The 23,253-nt window shown below is 54.2% G+C and overlaps 1 long non-coding RNA gene across 8 annotated transcripts; it reads right to left on the bottom strand.

The window, feature by feature from the left end:
• Window positions 1–5,579: 5,579 nt before the first annotated feature.
• Window positions 5,580–8,741, bottom strand: LOC100193692 (uncharacterized). 8 transcript variants are annotated; one of them, XR_004851899.1, is made up of 5 exons: window positions 8,580–8,720; window positions 8,213–8,451; window positions 6,510–6,931; window positions 6,261–6,430; window positions 5,580–6,032 (listed from the first exon to the last, which is right to left on the bottom strand). It is a non-coding gene; the product is annotated as an uncharacterized lncRNA (long non-coding RNA). The 8 variants fall into 8 exon arrangements; XR_004851897.1 differs by having other exon boundaries at window positions 6,510–8,451; XR_004851898.1 differs by having other exon boundaries at window positions 6,261–6,931.
• Between the last annotated feature and the right edge of the window lie 14,512 nt (window positions 8,742–23,253).

Here is a 23,253-nt window from a genome sequence, read left to right as displayed (position 1 = left end):
GAGGTCACTGGATCACATTTGCCATGTGCAAACTGCAGCCTCCAGCCTCCAGGGTACGAAGCAGACTTCAATCCCGAAACCAGAACAGAACCAGAACGGCGGGACCGGCATATGAACTGATCGAGCAAGCCACGGATGCGTCGGGCGCGTGAGGAGGAAGAGCAGCGACAGGAGGAGGACTGAAGTGCGTCCATGGCGGCTCAGTGCGTCCGGCAGTCTGTGCGTGCATGAGTGCGTCCGGCAGTCTGTGCGTGTATTAGGGATTACAGATTACTTACTGGATTGGGGCATTGGGGACAGTTCGTCCGTCCGTGGTCCGGCAGAGAGGAGAGGAGGAAGATGAGTCACACCGTCACGGGATTTAGGGGCACGCCATGGAGCGTCGAGCTGAGCAGTGGCGACTGGCGGTGGGCGGTGTCGCTATGCAGTGCTTGCTGTGCCGTGCAGGCGTGCGGCGGCTGTGCCTGGGCGAGGGCAACGAAAGACTAGAAGTGGACTGTGGTGGCCGACGACAGATGAGCTGTGGAGGCCTGCTGGGCTGCTTGCTCCCATGGGCCGTCTGAGTTGTGAATTTAGATTTTAGAAATTGGGCTGGGCCATGAGTTTCGGTAAATTCCGAATTTTGAATTCGGTAAATTCCGATCCAAAACGGTAACCGAACAAAACGGTCGGTAAAGGGCTATACCGATTTCGATACCGATTCCGATCTAAAATTCCGATGACCGATTCCGATTCCGAGAAATACCGATACCGACGATTCCGATCGGAAAAAATCGAAAACGGTTTCCGGAATTCCGAAAAATTCCGAAACCGTTTTCATCCAAGTAATGGTGATAAATACGCTCTAAAATTAGTTATTGGCACCAGGTTTTAGTTACGGCCGTTTTTGAAAGAAAAAAAAATGTGTGCTGGCTCTAAACTCTTTCCATACTTAGTCAACAGCATATTTTATAATATTACAAATACGTCGTGAACAACATGAATGGAAATAATGCATTTAACCATGCAACATTGGCCTTGAATTTGTTCTTTTAAAAATACTTTTAAATGATTTATTTGTATACCGTTTGTATAATTTAACAATGGCAAGAAACAAATGCAAGATCATGTAGGAGGCAAGGCAACATCAAGGGCTATGTTTCATCAGTCATCATGACCAAAGTTCTCAACTAAATCCCATGAGATTAAGAATAACTTAGCGCATGTTATGTTTTTTTTGCCAACTAAAACACTATGGGTTTGCGCGTGTCACCACCGCACAAACAAATACGGGACGTGTAGTACTAGTGACATGACCATCACATGCCGTTGGTGATGGTTCTAAATATGCTCCAAAATCGGTACTACTGGTAGATTTTGATCGTGGTCTTTATGAAAAAACATGTGCTCATAATGCTTTCCATACTTAGCCAATAACATATTCTGAGTATCAAGACAATCATAATGAGAATAATTTAGAGGTGTTTGAATGCACTAGAGCTAATAGTTAGTGGCTAAAATTAGTCAGATTATCCAGACACTCTAGCTAATAGTTTAGCTATTAGCTATTTTTGGTAAATTAGTTAATAGTTAGGTAGTTGTTTGTTAGCTAGCTAATTTTACTACTAATTTTTAGTCAACTAACTACTAGTTTTAATGCATTCAGACATCCCTTAGTCGATCAAAATGTAGTTTCACATTTTATTTTTCAAAATAAAACACGACGGTGAAGCTCGAAGAATAGATCAAAATAAATTCATACTACTTTCATCCATAAAGAACGCACTTGTCGTTTTAGAGGACATACTAGTGAACAAATAGACAGTATATATGTCACTGTTCATTTTATTTTTTTCATCAAAATAGGAAAGTTGGCTATTTGTGATTTAGCATGATCATTATTGTCGTATTTTCGTTTTTTTATTTAAAACAAAAATATCTTATTCTAACCACTTTTGGTTTCTGTAATTGCAATGTCATTAATATCATTTTTTGTACGTTTTCATGTCAATATATTACACTACATTTTACCAAACCAATGTGCAAATGTAGAATTAGTTTTTTACAACATTTGAATGCTACAATTACATCATTTTCATGAGGAAGGGAGTAATTGACTATTGTGTGTCGCTAGGCAGAAGTGGTGGGTCTTATGGCACCCCCTCCATGACAATGAAACTCCTATTATTGTTTTTTGTTCTTGCCAATGAAGAGAGAAAGTAAAGTTTCAAGGTTGAAGATGACATGAGGCCATGCACGAACTCCTTTTAAACCTTTGTTGTTTGTGATACGCTCTTTCGCTAGACATGAATTAATCATAACAAGAAACCGGTTTACATATTCTAGTACTCGCTAGACCAAACTATAAATTTGACCAAATAATGAGTACTAATACATGACATTCTAGATAAAGACTAATATAATCATTATAATGAAATGCATTTTCATGCTATATATATTTTGAGTATGAATTTAGCTAAATTTAAGATAGTCTAACTTAAATTGCACCTAGAATTTTTTCCAATCTCATCCAATCCATGGGTAACGGGATTAACCGAACAAGGCCTAACTGAACCTAAATACTACGTTGTGGTTCTTCAAGTATTAGATACATCTAATAAATCTCTTCATACAAACTAATGTATCAAGTCTTATATCTTATTCACTATAATCTCTCAAGATGGGACTCATTTATGCCTCGTTTGGTTACTTTAGTCTAGGGACTAAAGTTTAGTTAGAAGACTAATATAAAATTTAGTTTCTACTCTATTTGGTTATAGGGACTAAAACTATTCAAAACATATTAAGTAAATCATAAGAGGACTAAAATAACCCTTAGCATTCTCACAACATTAGTGCAACTGAAATAAAAGAAGGGCAAAAAGTGGAATTTATATGGTTTTGTCGGGTACCGTAATTAGGGGTACCCCCAACACTCCTAAAACACGGCTGGTAAACACCCTCAGCACAAACTGCAAAGACTGATGGGCGCGGTTCAGGTCAAGACCTCGTCTACCAAGGGACACAATCTCGCCTCGCCCGAGCCCGGCCTCGGGCGGGAACAGTAGTCCCGGACGAATTTACGCCTCGCCCGAGGGCCTCCTCAGGCGGTGGGCACACCCTCGGCTCGCTCGAAGCCCAGCTCGGGCAGGCTTCGTCGAGAAGCAACCTTGGCCAAATCGCCTTACCAACCGGCCGTATCGCAGACGCATTCAATGCGAAGATCGCCTGACACCTTATCCTGACACACGCGTCTCAGTCGGCAAGGTCGAAGTGACCGCAGTCACTTCGCCCTTTCACTGACCGACCTGACAGGAAAATAGCGCCGCTCGCCCCGCTCCGACTGCTGTGCCACCCCCCGGGGTAAGACTGACAACAGCCGAGTTCAGCCTCGGGCGCAACAGGAAGCTCCGCCTCGCCCGACCTTAGGCCTCGGCCTCGGGAAGAGGTCTTCGCCTCGCCCGACCCCAGGGCTCGGCCTCAGCCTCGGCCTCAGGAGGAATCGCGTCCTCGCCCGACCCCGGCCTCGGCCTTAGGAGAAGTCTCCGCCTCGCCCGACCTTGGGCTCGGACCGACCGCGCCACAGTGAGAGCACCTAGAGGGGGGTGAATAGGTGATCCTGTAAAACTTGAAATTAATACCACAAAAACTTGGTTAAGCGTTAGCACAGTATTGCCAAGTGGCTAGAGAAGAGTCTTAGCGAAACACAATAACCACAAGAGATCAATCACAGAGATGGCACAGTGGTTTATCCCGTGGTTCGGCCAAGACCAACGCTTGCCTACTCCACGTTGTGGCGTCCCAACGGACGAGGGTTGCAATCAACCCCTCTCAAGCGGTCCAAAGACCCACTTGAATACCACGATGTTTGCTTTTCTTTTCTATATCCCGTTCGCGAGGAATCTCCACAACTTGGAGTCTCTCGCCCTTACAAAGATGTTCATAAAGAAGCACGGAGTAAGGGAGGGATTAGCAACTCACACAAGACACAAAGATCACAGCAAATACGCACACACAAGACCCAGACTTAAGCTCAAGAGACTAGCACACTAGAACAGAGCTCAAATCGCTAGAATGTCGAACAAGTGCGCAAGAATGGAGTGTGAGTGATCAAGAGTGATCAAAGAATGCTTGGTGTACTCCTCCATGCGCCTAGGGGTCCCTTTTATAGCCCCAAGGCAGCTAGGAGCCGTTGAGAGCAATCAGGGAAGGCAATTCTTGCCTTCTGTCGCCTGGCGCACCGGACAGTCCGGTGCAGCACCGGACACTGTCCGGTGCGGATTTCCTTCCTTAATTGGCGAAGCCGACCGTTGGCAGCCTTGGAGCCGTTAGCGCACCGGACACTGTCCGGTGCACACCGGACAGTCCGGTGCCCCTCCCGACCGTTGGCTCGTCCACGAGTCTCGCGCAGATCGCGCAGCCGACCGTTGGCCCGGCCAACCGTTGGCTCACCGGACAGTCCGGTGCACACCGGACAGTCCGGTGAATTATAGCCGTACGCCGTTAATTTATTCCCGAGAGCGCCAAGTTCGCCTGAGCCAGCCTGGCACACCGGACACTGTCCGGTGCACCCGGACAGCGCTGGCTTTGGCTGAAACAAAGCTATGTCTCTCCAATTTGTTTTCTCCTGTTTCCAGCACTTAGACACAATATATTAGTCTTAAAAACAATGTACTAAGTTTGAGAAACATACCTTTATACTTGATTTGTACTTTGTCCACCATTTGACACTTAGGCACTTGTGTTGGACACTAAATCACCAAAACACTTAGAAATGGCCCAAGGGCACATTTCCCTTTCAATCTCCCCCTTTTTGGTGATTTATGCCAACACAACATAAAGCAAGTAGAACAAGTACAAAATCAATTCAAATAAGAACTCAACTTTGTTTTGAATCAAATTTGGCATATATGGATCATTCTTTGCCACCACTTGGTTTGTTTTTATAAATCAAACTCAATTTCCTATCTCTAAGTCAAACACACATGTTGAAACATAAAGATAGATATTTCACGAGAAATTGACCAAGTATTCAAAAATTCCCCCTTTTCCCCATAATTAAGCCTTCTCCCCACAAGAGACAAACAAGAGTCTTTTGACAAACAAAAACTCTAACTCTACTATTTTCAAAATTCACAAGTGGTAGCTGATCCATTTATTGCTTTGGCCTTATTTTCTCCCCCTTTGGCACCAAGCACCAAAACGGGATCAATGTTGGCCCTTGTAACCCCATTGCCTCACCAAAAATCTTCAACTAAGAGTAAAAGGCAATAAGAGTACTAAGATGAACTTAGAAGAAGTTACTCGTTCATCGGAGTGCAGTGGAACACTACTACAAAACATGTTATATGAGACGGTTAATTTTCAGTTCTTAAGACGCTTATGAAGTGTCCAAATTTGATGGATTCGTAAAAGATGTCCCACATTTAAGATGTTTGTAAACCGTCTTAAAAGATATTATATAAGACAATTTTTAATTTATAACCGTCTGAAAAAAGGTATTTGTTTAAGTCATTTTGTCCGATAAATCGTCTTGAATTAGGTTTTTGTTTAAGACACTACTTCTAAAGAACCGTAGAGAAAACAAACATTATAAGTCATAAAGTATTTATCAAACTGTCTCGAATATCCTACAATAATAGACGATTACAATAGGTACCATTCAATATATCATAAATAAGTATTGTCAAACAAGGCATACATAAGTGTACTCTAAATCAAAACTAAAATACAACTTTTTGCACTAATGTTAAGCCTAACTTTATATGAATTCAAGTCTCCACACTTTTGCGACCACCAAATTTGAATTCCATTCTATGTTTTCTTGTACAACAAATAAGAGAAAACTAGAAATAGCATGCAAAAGCCTCCAAGCAGCACGTCGATGACCTCGAAGCTGCCCTTGTGCTTCTCCCAGTTCTTGATCACTCCTACACGCCCGGTGTTCCTCCCGCCGGTCACCATGACCACGTTGCTGACGTCAAACTTGAAGAAGTATATGATAACAAGGATTGGTTATCATGGGGACTCAACTAGTGGAAGCCATGGAATGCCTTCAAAAATAAACAGATAGTGAAATCCTGCACCCGTCAAGAGGGAGTTAAAAATGCTAAAACCAAGGACTTATGTGCTTTATTTATAATATGACCAATCATCTACAGTATTACTCATTCATGCACAAGCTGCTTGTTCAAGTAATGCTCTTTCGTGCACAAGTTGCTTGTTCCAGTTCATGCACATTATTTAATGGACGGACGCAGGCAGCAGCAGTGCCAACTCACCAGTTTGTAATGATTTGATAGTTTGCAGTGGAAATAGCTACGCTGGAACACAAAATTCTTTTAAGAGACCACCACTGCACATCCCTGTCATTGCCCAAAATTGGTGGTTACTTGACTTGCCATAAAGCAAACTTTTGTATATCATTAATACTCTTGAATCACGTGACAGCCTGAAAGACATCCGTTAGGAATAAGTGAAGGTATCCATAGATGCACTTGCAAAATTATGAGTGCACAATTTATATTTACCAAAGAACTCTTCTATGATTTTTTTTCTATTTTGGCTCAAGGATGTGTGCATCTGCACAAACTTGAAAAAGTTATTGGTTTAAAAAGTAACAGGAGAGGACTGTTGGTAGAGATGAAGAATTAGAAGCCCCTCCTAGTTTAAGGTTGTTGCAGCACAGGTCAAGTCACATTTTTTCCAATTTGTCAATATCTCCAATTGAGGAAAATCCACCTCCAATGTCTACAGCACCCAATAAATCCAGGTCACAAACCTTGCTTTACTATTAAATATCGATGGAGACAGAATGTCAGCCATTCAGATCTGAAATCACCGAAAACAAGTCACAAAACCAACATACGTGGAATGAACATGCTCTAGACTCTGACCTGTCCCTAGTTCCAAAATCATTTATTTGCTACATGGATTTCCAATTGTCAACATCCTGCAACACATGCAAAAGCGAGAGCGCAAAAACATAGATAAGCCAGATGAAGCACCTAAAAGCATAGATAAGCCAGACGAACCATCCACGGATAGAAATCTCAAACCAAACATTATGACATTTGAACTACCAATTACTTGAGCTAAATGATCTGCAGAACACAGAAATACCAGTCGCACAAAAACTAAAGCTTCGGTCAGAGCATAGCAAGATAAAGCAGAAACACGCTTGATTAAATGAAAGTTGTAGAGCTAGTTGTTTTATTCATAACTTACACAATATTCATCCAAAAATAGTAAACTAAGACTTTTTGAAAAGCTTATAAAGTCCTCTAAAATTTTGGTATTATCATCACCATGAGATTCGACATTTAGAAATGTCAAACAGTACTAAACGCAATTTCTGTCCAGATTTGGACAGAATTCGACTACTTACTTCATTAATTCATAACTGGAGTTTTAGAAGTCCAAATCAGGTGATCCTAGACTTTTTAGAAAGCTAATAGAATTGTCTACAGTTCATTTATAATCATCTCAAGGTGATTCAATGTGTATCGAAGTCAGTTAATACAAACAAGCATTGTTGTCCAGATTTTGACAGCTTCAAACATCACATTTCAAACAGCCATAACCTGACTTATAGACCACCAAAATTGGTGCTCCAAAATTTGTTGCAAAGCTTAAGAAAAGTACTACAATTCTCCTATAATTACTAAGAGCTGATTCTAAGTTTAACTTGGGCAAACAAGGTTATTTTCGAAATCAGTACAGAATCTGGGCAGATTCTGAGACTGGACTTTGAAAAATCATAACTCCTAAACTACTAAACCTATGGTCATGCAATTTTTACACAACCAAGATAAAGAAGTGAGCTACAACTTTTATATATAACATTTCTACAGAAAACAATGTTTACTTCACTCAACTACCTGGATACTAAAACTAGACACAGTCCAAATAGCAAGTCCAAACAGCCAACATTCAATTTACTCATATATACTTTCTACACTTATCATGTGTTTGACACTTTCTAATCGCATATATAGATTTCTGCTATTTTATAGCCATGAATCCATTTACTTCACATAATCTAGTATTTTGAACCTACTTTGACATTATGCAAACAAAGAATCAATTTAAACACATTATGCACACACATATATTCATCCGAGCACATCGACAAAACTAACTGGTTAATTTCTTAAAACACTAACTACCATTTGCATCGCTTCAACACCACCTAATGTAAGCACAATTACCACAATAAAATAGAGGAACATACAATATATCTGGGACAAGCTGAGCGGCAGCGATGGAAGATTGAGAGGGGCTGGCGTCGAGCTGCTGGAACCAGGGCAAGCGCAGCTAGGGCTGATGGTGGCCATGGGAGCTGCCGAGAGGGAGACACCTTCCTGGTGGCTGGCGAGGTTGGCCGGTGAGGGAGAAGACATGGCACCAGCATGACGTGGGAAGGGGAGGGCCCGGTCACCGGACTGCTGCAGGGAGGCACTGCCATGGCGGCTAAAGAACAGCATCGACAGGGGAAAGCCATCATGGGCGAGTCCGGCCATCTTAGGCGAGCGCAGGGGAGGAACAACTCCTGCAGCAGGCGTCCACGGGAAGGGAGGGAGACGAGGTCGCTGACGTACTGTAGGAAGGAAGAGCGACGTCCATGGCGGGGAGGGCCGACGGCCATGGGAGAGGGCGCCGTGAGGGAGAGGGGATCGGCTGGGAGGATAGGAAATGGGGCGATGGAGATAGGATAAGGAAGATAAGTTACGTAAGGAAAATGGACATTTGCTTTGATGATTTGGATATGGCTGAAGTTTGAACGGCGGAGAGGATATGTCTCCATCAGATATTTTCTCTATTTTTTCCAAATCATTAACAAAATAAACATGTAGATATTTTGGGTTCTGAAATCTAGGTCTAAAAGAGGTATGAATAGGTCGAATCAAACAAAACCGATGACAAAATTTGCATCAGATTTGATTCGATTTAATTTGAAACCTGATAATTCATCCGCAGTCTAAACAGGTGTCGGGGACCATAATTAGGGGTACCCTCAAGACGCCTAATTCTCAGCTGGTAACCCCCATCAGCATAAAGCTGCAGAGGCCTGATGGGTGCGATTAAGTCAGGGATCAGTCCATACGAGTGACTCGATAACGCCTCGTCCGAGCCTAGCCTCGGACAAGGGCAGCCGACCCCGAGGGGTTTCCGTCTCGCCCGAGGCCCCCCTTTAACGGCGGACACATCTCCGGCTCGCCCGAGGCCTTGCCTTCGCTAAGAAGCAACCCTGACTAGATCGCCGCACCGACCGACAGAGTCGCAGGGGCATTTAACGCAAAGGTGGCCTGACACCTTTATCCTGACGCGCGCCCCCCGGCAGAGCCGAAGTGACCGCCGTCACTTCGCCGCGCCACTGACCGGTCTGACAGAAGGACAGCGCCGCCTGCGCCACTCCGACTGCAGTGCCACTTGACAGAGTGAGGCTGACAGGCAGTCAGGCCCTGCCAAAGGCGCCATAGGAAACTCCGCTCCGCCCGACCCCAGGGCTCGGACTCGGGCTAGGACCCGGAAGACGGCGAACTCCGCTCCGCCCGACCCCAGGGCTCGGACTCGGGCTAAGACCCGGAAGACGGCGAACTCCGCTTCGCCCGACCCCAGGGCTCGGACTCGGGCTAAGACCCGGAAGACGGCGAACTCCGCTCCGCCCGACCCCAGGGCTCGGACTCGGGCTAAGACCCGGAAGACGACGAACTCCGCTCCGCCCGACCCCAGGGCTCGGACTCCGCCCTGGCCTCTGCCGAACGACCTCCGCCTCGCCCGACCCAGGGGCTCGGGCTCGGCCTCAGCAACGGAAGACAGATTCGACCCCAGCTTCGGAGGAGCCCCCACGTCGCCTGGCCTCGGGCACGGGCCCGCCATGTCAACAGGGAGCGCCATCATCACTCCACCCCGAGCCGACTCGGGCCGCAGAGAACAAGACCGGTGTCCCATCTGGCTAGCTCCACCAGATAGGCAATGATGGCGCCCCGCGTGCCCTGTGACGACGGCGGCTCTCAGCTCCCTTACGGAAGCAGGGGGACGTCAGCAAAGACTCGACCGCTCCGATAGCTGTCCCTTCGCCAAGCTCCGTTGCTCCTCCGACAGCCGCGACATCACGCCAGTAGGGTGCCAAGATCTCTCCGGCTGCCACATTGGCATGTACTTAGGGCGCTAGCTCTCCCTCCGCTAGACACGTAGCACTCTGCTACACCCCCATTGTACACCTGGATCCTCTCCTTACGACTATAAAAGGAAGGACCAGGGCCTTCTTAGAGAAGGTTGGCCGCGCGGGACGAGGACGGGACAGGCGCTCTCTTGGGGCCGCTCGCTTCCCTCACCCGTGTGGACGCTTGTAACCCCCCTACTGCAAGCACACCCGACCTGGGCGCGGGACGAACACGAAGGCCGCGGGATTTCCACCTCTCTTCACGCCCGTCTCCGGCCACCTCGCTCTCCCCCCTTCGCGCTCGCCCACGCGCTCGACCCATCTGGGCTGGGGCACGCGGCACACTCACTCGTCGGCTCAGGGACCCCCCGGTCTCGAAACGCCGACAGTTAGCGCGCCAGGTAGGGGCCTGCTGCGTGCTGACGAACAGCTTCCCGTCAAGCTCCAGATGGGCAGTCTCCAGCAATCTCTCCGGCCCGGGACGGTGCTCCGTTTCGGGAGTCTTGAGTTCATGTCCTTCGACGGCAGCTACGACATGATACTCCTTCCACCGCCGCGCGACAACGGCAATGGCGGCCGACAACCCGCCCGCCGGCGGCGGAATCGACGGCATCTTCCCCGCGGGGTGGAAGAACAACATTCGAGCTCGCCCCGTCCTCTCCCCCGCCAACGGAGGAGGAGGCGGGGCAACCAAGGCCAAGCGGGAGGCCGCGCTTCATCGGTCGTCGAGCGAATCGACGTTCCCAGCGCCCCGACGGAAGGCACGCCGGGCGTCGACCTCGCGTTCGAGACGAAGGCAAGCGCCGTCCCCCCGCGACGCACTGACCCCGAGCAAGAAGACGACGCCAGCGCGCTCGCGGAGGGCTTGCAGGACGTCGCCCTTGTACCTGAGACGACGGTGCAACCAGTCCCCGGTGTGACTACGTCGCTCCTCGTCGACCAAAAGGTACGGACTAATTCCCATCCTACGTCATTTCGACTCGGCCTCAACCCGCCTAGCGACCTCGCTTTGGCGGGCACTCTCGTTGAGGCGAGTGCAACCCCACTGGGGTTTCGTATGCGGTCGCCTTGGGACCGATTGACGGACGTCTCGACCTACGGGCCCTCTGGGTCCGAGGAAGATGACGATCCCAGCATCTGTTGGGATTTCTCCGGATTTGGCAACCCCAGTGCCATGCGGGACTTCATGACCGCATGTGACTACTGCCTCTCCGACTGTTCCGACGGTAGCCGCAGCCTTGACGATGAGGACTGCGGCCCAAGCCGCAAATGTTTCCACGTCGAGCTAGGGGATCCCTCCGAAGGCAACCATCTTGGCATGCCGGAGGACGGTGATCTTCCTAGGCCGGTGCCTCGCGCCCACATCCCGCGGGAGCTAGCTGTGGTCCCCGTTCCGGCGGGGGTCACGACCCACAGCTCGAGCAAGTCCGCGGGGCGCAGGCCAGGCTCGACGAGGGAGCAGGAGCGCTTGAGCCGATCCGTCGAGACGTCGGGCAGGTATGGGCGGGCCAACCCCCGGCCGGAGAAATGCGTCACCTGACCCAAGGTCTCCAGCACCGCGTCGCCAACGTAGTCAGGGTCAGGCCGCCACCCGCATCCAGCGGGGTCGGTCAGAACCTGGCAGCCGCAGCGATGCTCCTCCGCACGATGCCGGAGCCATCAACCACCGAGGGTCGGCGAATCCAGGGAGAGCTCAAGAATCTCCTGGAAGGCGCAGCGGCCCGACGGGCCGAGAGCTCTGCCTCCCGAAGGCAGGGGTACCCCTCGGAACCTCATGCCGCGACTTCCCGATTCATGCGGGAAGCCTCGGTCTACACCAGGCGCACGCGCGACACCGCGCCTGCGGCCCTGGGCCACCTCGGCAACGAGCACCACCGTCGCGACCGTCGGGCCCATCTCGACGAAAGGGTGCGCCGAGGCTACCACCCCAGGCGTGGGGGGCGCTACGACAGCGGGGAGGATCGGAGTCCCTCGCCCGAACCACTCGGTCCGCAGGCCTTCAATCGGGCCATCCGACGGGCGCCGTTCCCGACCCGGTTCCGACCCCCGACTACTATCACAAAGTACTCGGGGGAAACGAGGCCGGAACTGTGGCTCGCGGACTACCGCCTGGCCTGCCAACTAGGTGGAACGGACGATGACAACCTCATCATCCGCAACCTCCCCCTGTTCCTCTCCGACACTGCTCGCGCCTGGTTGGAGCACCTGCCTCCGGGGCAGATCTCCAACTGGGATGATTTGGTCCAAGCCTTCGCCGGCAATTTCCAGGGCACGTACGTGCGCCCCGGATATTCCTGGGACCTCCGGAGCTGCCGGCAACAGCCGGGAGAGTCTCTTCGGGACTACATCCGGCGATTCTCGAAGCAGCGCACCGAGCTGCCCAACATCACCGACTCGGATGTCATCGGCGTGTTCCTTGCCGGCACCACCTGCCGCGACCTGGTGAGTAAGTTGGGTCGCAAGACCCCCACCAGGGCGAGCGAGCTGATGGACATCACCACCAAGTTCGCCTCTGGCCAGGAGGCGGTCGAGGCTATCTTCCGAAAGGACAAGCAGCCCCAGGGCCGCCCATCGGAAGAGGCTCCCAAGGCGTCTACTCCGCGCGGCGCCAAGAAGAAAGGCAAGAAGAAGTCGCAATCGAAACGCGACGCCGCCGACGCGGACCTTGTCGCCGCCGCCGAGTACAAGAACCCTCGGAAGCCCCCCGGAGGTGCTAACCTCTTCGACAAGATGCTCAAGGAGCCGTGCCCCTATCATCAGGGGCCCGTCAAGCACACCCTCGAGGAGTGCGTCATGCTTCGGCGCCACTTCCACAGGGCCGGACCACCCGCGGAGGGTGGCAGGGCCCGCGACGACGACAAGAAGGAAGATCACCAAGCAGGAGAGTACCCCGAGGTCCGCGACTGCTTTATGATCTACGGTGGGCATGTGGCGAATGCCTCGGCTCGACATCGCAAGCAAGAGCGCCGGGAGATCTGCTCGGTGAAGGTGGCGGCGCCAGTCTACCTAGACTGGTCCGACAAGCCCATCACCTTCGACCAAGCTGACCACCCCGACCACGTGCCGAGCCCGGGGAAATACCCGCTCGTCGTCGACCCCGTCATCGGCGACGTCAGGCTCACCAAGGTCCTGATGGACGGGGGCAGCTGCCTCAACATCATCTACGCCGAGACCCTCAGGCTCCTGCGCGTCGATCTGTCCTCCGTCCGGGCAGGCGCTGCGCCCTTCCATGGGATCATCCCAGGGAAGCGCGTCCAGCCCCTCGGACGACTCGACCTTCCCGTCTGCTTCGGAACGCCCTCCAACTTCCGAAGGGAGACCTTGACGTTCGAGGTGGTCGGGTTCCGAGGAACCTACCACGCGGTACTGGGGAGGCCATGCTACGCGAAGTTCATGGCCGTCCCCAACTACACCTACCTGAAGCTCAAGATGCCGGGCCCCAACGGGGTCATCACCGTCGGCCCCACGTACAAACACGCGTTCGAATGCGACGTGGAGTGCGTGGAGTACGCCGAGGCCCTCGCCGAGTCCGAGGCCCTCATCGCCGACCTGGAGAACCTCTCCAAAGAGGTGTCAGACGTGAAGCGCCATGCCGGCAACTTCGAGCCAGCGGAGACGGTTAAGGCCGTCCCACTCGACCCCAGTGGTGACACCTCCAAGCAGATCCGGATTGGTTCCGGGCTCGACCCCAAATAGGAAACAGTGCTCGTCGACTTTCTCCGCACAAACGCCGACGTCTTTGCGTGGAGTCCCTCGGACATGCCCGGCATACCGAGGGATGTCGCCGAGCACTCGCTGGATATTCGGGCCGGAGCCCGACCCGTCAGGCAGCCTCTGCGTCGATTCGACGAGGAGAAGCGCAGAGTGATAAGCGAGGAGATCCACAAGCTAATGGCGGCAGGGTTCATCAAAGAGGTATTCCATCCCGAATGGCTTGCCAACCCTGTGCTTGTGAGGAAGAAAGGGGAGAAATGGCGGATGTGTGTAGACTACACTGGTCTCAACAAAGCATGTCCGAAGGTTCCCTACCCTCTACCTCGCATCGATCAAATCGTGGATTCCACCGCTGGGTGCGAAACCCTATCCTTCCTCGATGCCTACTCAGGGTATCACCAAATCCGGATGAAAGAGTCCGACCAGCTCGCGACTTCTTTCATCACGCCCTTTGGCATGTACTGCTATGTCACCATGCCGTTCGGTTTGAGGAATGCGGGCGCGACGTACCAGCGGTGCATGAACCATGTGTTCAGCGAACACATCGGTCGCACAGTCGAGGCCTACGTCGACGACATCGTGGTCAAGATGAGGAAGGCTTCCGACCTCCTCTCCGACCTTGAAGTGACATTCCGATGTCTCAAGGCGAAAGGAGTCAAGCTCAATCCTGAGAAGTGTGTCTTCGGGGTGCCCCGGGGCATGCTCCTGGGGTTCATCGTCTCCGAGCGAGGCATCGAAGCCAACCCGGAGAAGATCGCAGCCATCACCAGCATGGGGCCCATCAAGGACTTAAAAGGCGTACAGAGGGTCATGGGATGTCTCGCGGCCCTGAGCCGCTTCATCTCACGCCTCGGCGAAAGAGGTCTGCCTCTGTACCGCCTCTTAAGGAAGACCGAGTGTTTCACTTGGACCCCTGAGGCCGAGGAAGCTCTCGGGAACCTGAAGGCGCTCCTTACAAAGGCGCCTATCTTGGTGCCCCCAGCTGATGGAGAAGCCCTCTTGGTCTACGTCGCCGCGACCACTCAGGTGGTTAGCGCCGCGATTGTGGTCGAGAGACAAGAAGAAGGGCATGCATTGCCCGTTCAGAGGCCAGTCTACTTCGTCAGCGAGGTACTGTCCGAGACCAAGATCCGTTACCCACAAGTTCAGAAACTGCTGTATGCAGTGATCCTGACGAGGCGGAAGTTGCGACATTACTTCGAGTCTCATCCGGTAACTGTGGTGTCATCCTTCCCCCTGGGGGAGATCATCCAGTGCCGAAAGGCCTCGGGAAGGATCGCGAAGTGGGCGATGGAAATCATGGGCGAAACGATCTCGTTCGCTCCTCGGAAGGCCATCAAGTCCCAGGTGTTGGCGGACTTCGTAGCTGAATGGGTCGACACCCAGCTGCCAACGGCTCCGATCCAACCGGAGCTCTGGACCATGTTTTTCGACGGGTCGCTGATGAAGACAGGAGCCGGCGCGGGCCTGCTCTTCATCTCGCCCCTCGGGAAGCACCTACGCTACGTGCTACGCCTCCATTTCCCGGCGTCCAACAATGTGGCTGAGTACGAGGCTCTGGTTAACGGGTTGCGGATCGCCATCGAGCTAGGGGTCAGACGCCTCGACGCCCGCGGTGACTCGCAGCTCGTCATCGACCAAGTCATGAAGAACTCCCACTGCCGCGACCCGAAGATGGAGGCCTACTGCGATGAGGTTCGGCGCCTGGAAGACAAGTTCTACGGGCTCGAGCTCAACCACATCGCTCGGCGCTACAACGAGACCGCGGACGAGCTGGCTAAAATAGCCTTGGGGCGAACAACGGTTCCCCCGGACGTCTTCTCTCGGGATCTGCATCAACCCTCCGTCAAGATCGACGACACGCCCGAGCCCGAGGCACCCTCGGCACAGCCCGAGGGACCCTCGGCACAGCCCGAGGCACCCTCGGCCCAGCCCGAGGCGTCCTCGGTTCAGCCCGAGGTACCCTCGGCCCCCGAGGGCGAGGCACTGGATGTCGAGGAGGAGCAGAGTGGGGCCATGCCTGATCGAAATTGGCAGACCCTGTACCTGCAATATCTCCGCCGAGGAGAGCTACCCCTCGACCAAGCCGAGGCTCGTCGGGTAGCGCGACGCGCCAAGTCGTTCGTCTTGCTGGGCGATGAGGAGGAGCTCTACCACCGCAGCCCCTCGGGCATCCTCCAGCGATGCATCTCCATCGCCGAAGGTCAGGAACTCCTGCAAGAAATACACTCGGGGGCTTGCGGCCATCATGCAGCGCCTCGAGCCCTTGTCGGGAATGCTTTCCGGCAAGGCTTCTACTGGCCAACGGCGATGGCTGACGCCACTAGAATTGTCCGCACCTGCGAAGGGTGCCAATTCTATGCGAAACAGACCCACCTGCCCGCTCAGGCTCTGCAGACGATACCCATCACCTGGCCCTTTGCTGTATGGGGTCTGGACCTCGTCGGTCCCTTGCAGAAGGCGCCCGGGGGCTACACGCACCTGCTGGTCGCCATCGACAAATTCTCCAAGTGGATCGAGGTCCGACCCCTGAACAGCATCAGGTCCGAGCAGGCGGTGGCGTTCTTCACCAACATCATCCATCGCTTCGGGGTTCCAAACTCCATCATCACCGACAACGGTACCCAGTTCACCGGCAAAAAATTCTTGGATTTTTGCGAGGATCATCACATCCGGGTGGACTGGGCCGCCGTGGCTCATCCATGTCGAATGGGCAAGTAGAGCGTGCCAACGGCATGATTCTACAAGGGCTCAAGCCCCGGATTTACAACGACCTCAACAAATTCGGCAAGTGATGGATGAAGGAACTCCCCTCGGTGATCTGGAGCCTGAGGACAACGCCAAGCCGAGCCACGGGTTTCACGCCGTTCTTCCTGGTCTACGGGGCCGAGGCCATCTTGCCCACTGACCTGGAATACGGCTCCCCGAGGACGAGGGCCCACAACGATCAAAGCAACCAAGCTAGCCGAGAAGACTCGCTGGACCAGCTGGAAGAGGCTCGGGACAAGGCCTTACTACACTCGGCGCGGTACCAGCAGTCCCTGCGACGCTACCACGCCCGAGGGGTCCGGCCCCGAGACCTCCAGGTGGGCGACCTGGTGCTTCGGCTGCGGCAAGACACCCGAGGGAGGCACAAGCTCACGCCCCCCTGGGAGGGGCCATTCGTCATCGCCAAAGTTCTGAAGCCCGGAACATACAAGCTGGCCAACAATCAAGGCGAGATCTACGACAACGCTTGGAACATCAAACAGCTACGCTCGGGTCTTCACGCTGGAAGGGCGGCATCGACGACACCTTCAGCGAGATCCGACCCAGCCTCGGACGGCGACGCGGTCCAGGGACTTCTCCGGGAATCCGGCCTGAGCAGGCGGCTCGGCCGGTTGCCTCAGGAGCCTCGGCCGACCATCTTCCAAGGGCGCCAGTCCGGTCCGAGGCCTCGGCTGGTCAACTCCGGCGTCGGCCCCGCTGATGGACAACCCGGCTCGGCTCCGGCCAACCAGGTTCCCATTTTCGAGCCAACTCCGCCTCTGTTCGTACTGATATCGCTACCCCTGGCCTCGGCTCATCGAAGAGCGGCCAAGGGGTCTCCTTAACTAAGCTAGAGGAGCCTCAGACAACAAGGCCGATCGAGCCGAGGGACTCCTACGCCTCCGGGATACGGATACCTCACTCGTCACCTTGACACGGGGCGACTCATGCTTGGTGAAGCGGTTCAGATATTCAACAGGCGAGACTTAGTGCTCGAAAATGAGGAAAAAACACGGCTCCGTGCCGAAACTACATACATGTTCAGGCCTCGACAGCCACAATGAACAAAAAACACTGGCATTCAAAGTGCCATCACAAATGGAACTCCGGTTCCCCCTCCGGAGGTACGAACAACCCCACTCCATGGGGGAAGGCCTGCGGAGCAACAGAAGACTGACGAGTGGCTCGCCGCCGCCCGCTCTGACCACGACGACAACGACCCCCGCTCCGGATGGTCGAGCTGCAGCAGCGCAGGCCTCAGGGCGGGCGCTGCTGCAATCTTGCCCTCGCCCACACCGACGCTCGAGGGGCGAGGACAAGTGCGAAGAGCCGGAGGCTAGAGGCGCGGATGGTGGAGGTGACCCCGTCGGTGACGGGGACTTCTCGAGCCGCCTCCGCCTCGGCACCGACGGCAGAGCCCACCGGCTCCCCGGCAGATCCCCACTCAAATCCTCCCGGGTGAGTGGGGCACCGACCTCCGCGTGAAGGCGCCATCCCGGTGCAAAGGCAGGACCACCCCAGAACACGAACGCCGCCCTAGCAGCGCGCGGCAACTTGGGTGGTCCTCCCGTGCACACAGCACGGCAGCCGCCCTCCGACAGGAGGGGCCACCGGGAGCCAAGCCAACGGGCCCGACACGCTGGAAGTGACGACGCCCGCCGTCGACCAGCCCCGCGTTGTCGAAGTCCGGGCCGCCCGCAGGGCCAGTGAGCGCCCTCTCCCCCGAACGCCGCGGGAAAGGGTGACTCGCGAACCTGCGTGGGAGGTAGAGCGCCGGCTCAGCCCGGCCCCCACCCCAGCGAGGATGATGAACATCCTTGAAGCTGAGGGTGGGACCAAGATCGTAGCCCGGTTTGCTTCTCCCCACCCAGGAACTGGCGGTCACCGTCTTGGGTGACCACCGGCGGGGGGGAGCAACCGGGCTGCATGATGAAAATCCTTGAAGCCGAACGATGGTTGAAAGGTACCAACTCCCGCGGAGTTGCGTTCCTCCAATGATGAGGCGAAAAGACGGCGGGTACCCCCCATCCGGGGGCTTGGAAGATGGAAAGACGCGACGCATAAGGGAGGAAGAAGACATGGTTGCCTTCCGAAAGGGGTCGCCCTCCTTTTAAAGGCAACTCTCCCTACGAGCGCCCCCAAACGCCACGGGCTGAGTCTTCTCCAGCACGCTCCAAGGCCCTCCCCTGCGGCGCGGGGGCTGGGTCCCGCATGTCATGCGAACCGGCTCAGAGCAGAAGAAGCCAAAGCGCCGCGCGTGGCGCACACAACCGTCCAGCGGTTACAAGCGACCCCCCACTTTTGCCCAGACCAACGGGCGGAAGGAGTGGGAAGCCATGCAGGCGTCATGCAACCGCGCCAAGTGGACACGCTTCTCCGACTCCCAGCGCGCCAGCACGGAGGCCCAGGCCCACGCGTCGCGCAACCGGCGCGCCGGATGCTGCATGCAGGCAACTGCACCGCCACTTGCGCCACTGTCGCGCCTCTTCGGTTGCAGAGCCAATGCTGCGACTCGAGGCAACCCAGCGGCGCCAGCCTGGCGCGACGGTCAATGCGGCCGAAAGTGGGCCGGCAGTAATGGCGGTGGCAGGCGGGCGGGAGCAGCGGTCACGTCGTCAGCCAGGCTCACGTCCCATCCAGGGGCAGCGAGAGAGCCTCCTCTCACGGCGTGAAGACGACGTGCCCGTGATCCGTCCCTCGAACGGCTCGCGCACGCGCAACGGCCGCCCCGCCAACCACTCGCCCCGTCGCATTAACTCCGCGGCAGGACAGGCGGCGCCCCTGGCAGGAGAAGCGGGCGACGCTTCGCCTTCGCCGTAATAACCGCGCCCAAAGAGGTACGCCACATCGTTCGATTTCGTATCCTTTTCCTTTTTTTCCTCTTTCTCTATCTCTTGCAACAGGGACCGGGAAAGGGGGATACCCCGAAAAGGATCCTTCCCTGTGAAGGAACCGGGCTCCGAGCCCCCCTTACTGATCAGAGGTTCAAAGGCTGGCCCTCCGCAGGGTTCAACAGTCGCCTCAGATCGCGTGGGCCCTACACCCACTACTGGTCAGAGGTTCGAAGGCCGGCCCCCCGAAGGGCTCCACGGCCGCCTCAGGCTACTCGGGCTCCGCGCCCATTACTGATCAGGGGTTCGAAGGCTGGCCCCCGAAGGGTTCACAGTCGCCTCAGACACCGAGCGAGGGATGACCAGGGGTACATTCGATACATAACCAAGGCTTGGGCTGCGCTCCCGAGGTACCCTAGGACATTTCCGAGACCAGCGGGAGCGATCTTGTAACGGAATCCCATCGGAGGGAGGCATCGAGCCCTCGGACCCCGTCGCCAGGGGACCGGGTCCGGCAGATCACCCGCAGGTACTTTTGGGCGTGCCTCTGGGCCCCTAGCTGACCCCCAACGAACGGGGCACGGACGTCCACTCGGATTACCCGCTTGCAGCTCACCAGAGACACCATGTTCGGTGCCCATCGAGGGTAACATGGCGCACTCCCCCCTCCTCCTTGCGGAAAGGCGACGTAGGGGTGTATGTAAAAAAGCCGAGTCTGTCCCTGATCGCCCTCTCGCCCTGTGCGGAGGCTCGGGGGCTGCTCTCGCAAACCCGGCTCCGGCCGAACCATTGACAGCGTCAACATACCAGCCCGAGAGCTTGGGCCCCGACCGTGCACCCGGGCTACGGCCAGTTCGCATGAGGGAACAACCAGGCCAGCCGAAGCATTACGCAAGGCATTAAGACCTCGAAGGAGTGAAACCACTCCTCCGAGGCCTCGGGGGCTACACCCGGCGGGTGCGCTCACGCGCACCCACCGGAACAAAATGCAACCGAGAAAGGCTGGTCCCCTTGCAAAAAAGTGCGACGAAAGCCTCCAAGCGAGTGCTAACACTCCCTTCGAGGCTCGGGGGCTACTGTCGGGGACCATAATTAGGGGTACCCTCAAGACGCCTAATTCTCAGCTGGTAACCCCCATCAGCATAAAGCTGTAGAGGCCTGATGGGTGCGATTAAGTCAGGGATCAGTCCATACGAGTGACTCGATCACGCCTCGTCCGAGCCTAGCCTCGGACAAGGGCAGCCGACCCCGAGGGGTTTCCGTCTCGCACGAGGCCCCCCTTTAACGGCGGACACATCTCCGGCTCGCCCGAGGCCTTGCCTTCGCTAAGAAGCAACCCTGACTAGATCGCCGCACCGACCGACCGAGTCGCAGGGGCATTTAACACAAAGGTGGCCTGACACCTTAATCCTGACGCGCGCCCCCCGGCAGAGCCGAAGTGACCGCCGTCACTTCGCCGCGCCACTGACCGGTCTGACAGAAGGACAGCGCCGCCTGCGCCACTCCGACTGCAGTGCCACTTGACAGAGTGAGGCTGACAGGCAGTCAGGCCCTGCCAAAGGCGTCATAGGAAACTCCGCTCCGCTCGACCCCAGGGCTCGGACTCGGGCTAGGACCCGGAAGACGGCGAACTCCGCTCCGCCTGACCCCAGGGCTCGGACTCGGGCTAAGACCCGGAAGACGGCGAACTCCGCTCCGCTCGACCCCAGGGCTCGGACTCGGGCTAAGACCCGGAAGACGGCGAACTCCGCTCCGCCCGACCCCAGGGCTCGGACTCGGGCTAAGACCTGGAAGACGACGAACTCCGCTTCGCCCGACCCCAGGGCTCGGACTCCGCCCTGGCCTCTGCCGAACAACCTCCGCCTCGCCCGACCCAGGGGCTCGGGCTCGGCCTCGGCAACGGAAGACAGATTCGACCCCAGCTTCGGAGGAGCCCCCACGTCGCCCGGCCTCGGGCACGGGCCCGCCACGTCAACAGGGAGCGCCATCATCACTCCACCCCGAGTCGACTCGGGCCGCAGAGAACAAGACCGGTGTCCCATCTGGCTAGCTCCGCCAGATAGGCAATGATGGCGCCCCGCGTGCCCTGTGACGACGGCGACTCTCAGCTCCCTTACGGAAGCAGGGGGACGTCAGCAAAGACTCGACCGCTCCGACAGCTGTCCCTCCGCCAAGCTCCGTTGCTCCTCCGACAGCCACGACATCACGCCAGCAGGGTGCCAAGATCTCTCCGGCTGCCACATTGGCATGTACTTAGGGCGCTAGCTCTCCCTCCGCTAGACACGTAGCACTCTGCTACACCCCCATTGTACACCTGGATCCTCTCCTTACGACTATAAAAGGAAGGACCAGGGCCTTCTTAGAGAAGGTTGGCCGCGCGGGACGAGGACGGGACAGGCGCTCTTTTGGGGCCGCTCGCTTCCCTCACCCGCGTGGACGCTTGTAACCCCCCTACTGCAAGCGCACCCGACCTGGGCGCGGGACGAACACGAAGGCCGCGGGATTTCCACCTCTCTTCACGCCCGTCTCCGGCCACCTCGCTCTCCCCCCTTCGCGCTCGCCCACGCGCTCGACCCATCTGGGCTGGGGCACGCGGCACACTCACTCGTCGGCTCAGGGACCCCCCGGTCTCGAAACGCCGACAACAGGGAAATAGATTAATTATGAATACTAAGTTCAGTTCTAACTACCTTTATCTGCGTTGAACGACTTACTACTAAATACTCATGATTATCAACCCCGCGCAAGATTTCTCTCAGACAATGCACCCACCACACGTGACACGATGTCATGCCACAAATAGACTTGTGCGACACAAGTGTGAAAGAATTTCAAACGAAACTTTATGGAACCACATTTGATTTCAAAGATTATAGTTTGGGCAAGACATCGATGGCTCAACCCAAACGATATTGGATTCAATGTTTTGGAAGATTACTAAAGTCTGAATTTTTTTGCAAAATAAATTTGGATAATTTGAACAGATGGAGACAGACATGATATCAAAATCGTGATAGACGAAGATGATTAAAACTTAGTGGCCTTTACATTCACCGCTATCACGTGTTAAAGTCCGCACTCGTAGTCGAGCAGACGATAAACACCTGGGGTGTTACATGCTGGAGGCTGGCTGTCTGGCTAGCTGCGTGACTCTGGTGGGCCGGTAGGCCTACTGAAAGTGCCAATATTTCTCGGTCAGTTGGGCTATCGTGAATGGGCCGAGAAAATATGGTAAAACTACGAAAATATGTCAGATTTTTCTAAAATTTCAAAAATGAACGTTAAAAACGTCTCACCGTTTTCTATATATCCTGATTAATCCAAAAACGATTGGGAAATTCCGATAAGTGTTACCGGAAATGTACTGGATCGAGAAAATTTGTTAAGCGGTACAAAAAAATTACTAGATTTTACTGACCGTTTTCATCCTTACTGGTGATGCTCGTGGAGTGGACAGAAGAGTATTTGGTGTCATCGTGTGTTCAAACAGTCTGTGAAGACGGACGCCTCGTTGGATGGACTAAAACTGTCTACGTCTAAAGATTGTTAGGTTGGGTTGTAAGCCATGCCTAAAGCCTCTTTTGTTCTTTCGACTAAAGAAATCTAAAGTCTATATTGGTTTTTCGGAACTTGACAATGTAAATGCATATATCCAGCATAGGATGGGTATACCTTCCTATATCCCTTAGTACCTAAATGATAGGAAATAAAGCAAAGTGGTGACTTAGGTCTGTTATGTGACACATTAATGATTGGGTCGCATGTTGGTCTATTTTACCATCTACATGAAGTTGTAGAGATAAGTTTAAGCGG

The sequence above is a fragment of the Zea mays genome, chromosome 8 (genome assembly GCF_902167145.1).
Source record: "Zea mays cultivar B73 chromosome 8, Zm-B73-REFERENCE-NAM-5.0, whole genome shotgun sequence".
NCBI classification, from domain to species: Eukaryota; Viridiplantae; Streptophyta; class Magnoliopsida; order Poales; family Poaceae; genus Zea; species Zea mays.
The sequence above is the reverse complement of the archived record's forward strand: the minus strand, read 5'-3'. Positions and strand labels throughout refer to the sequence as shown.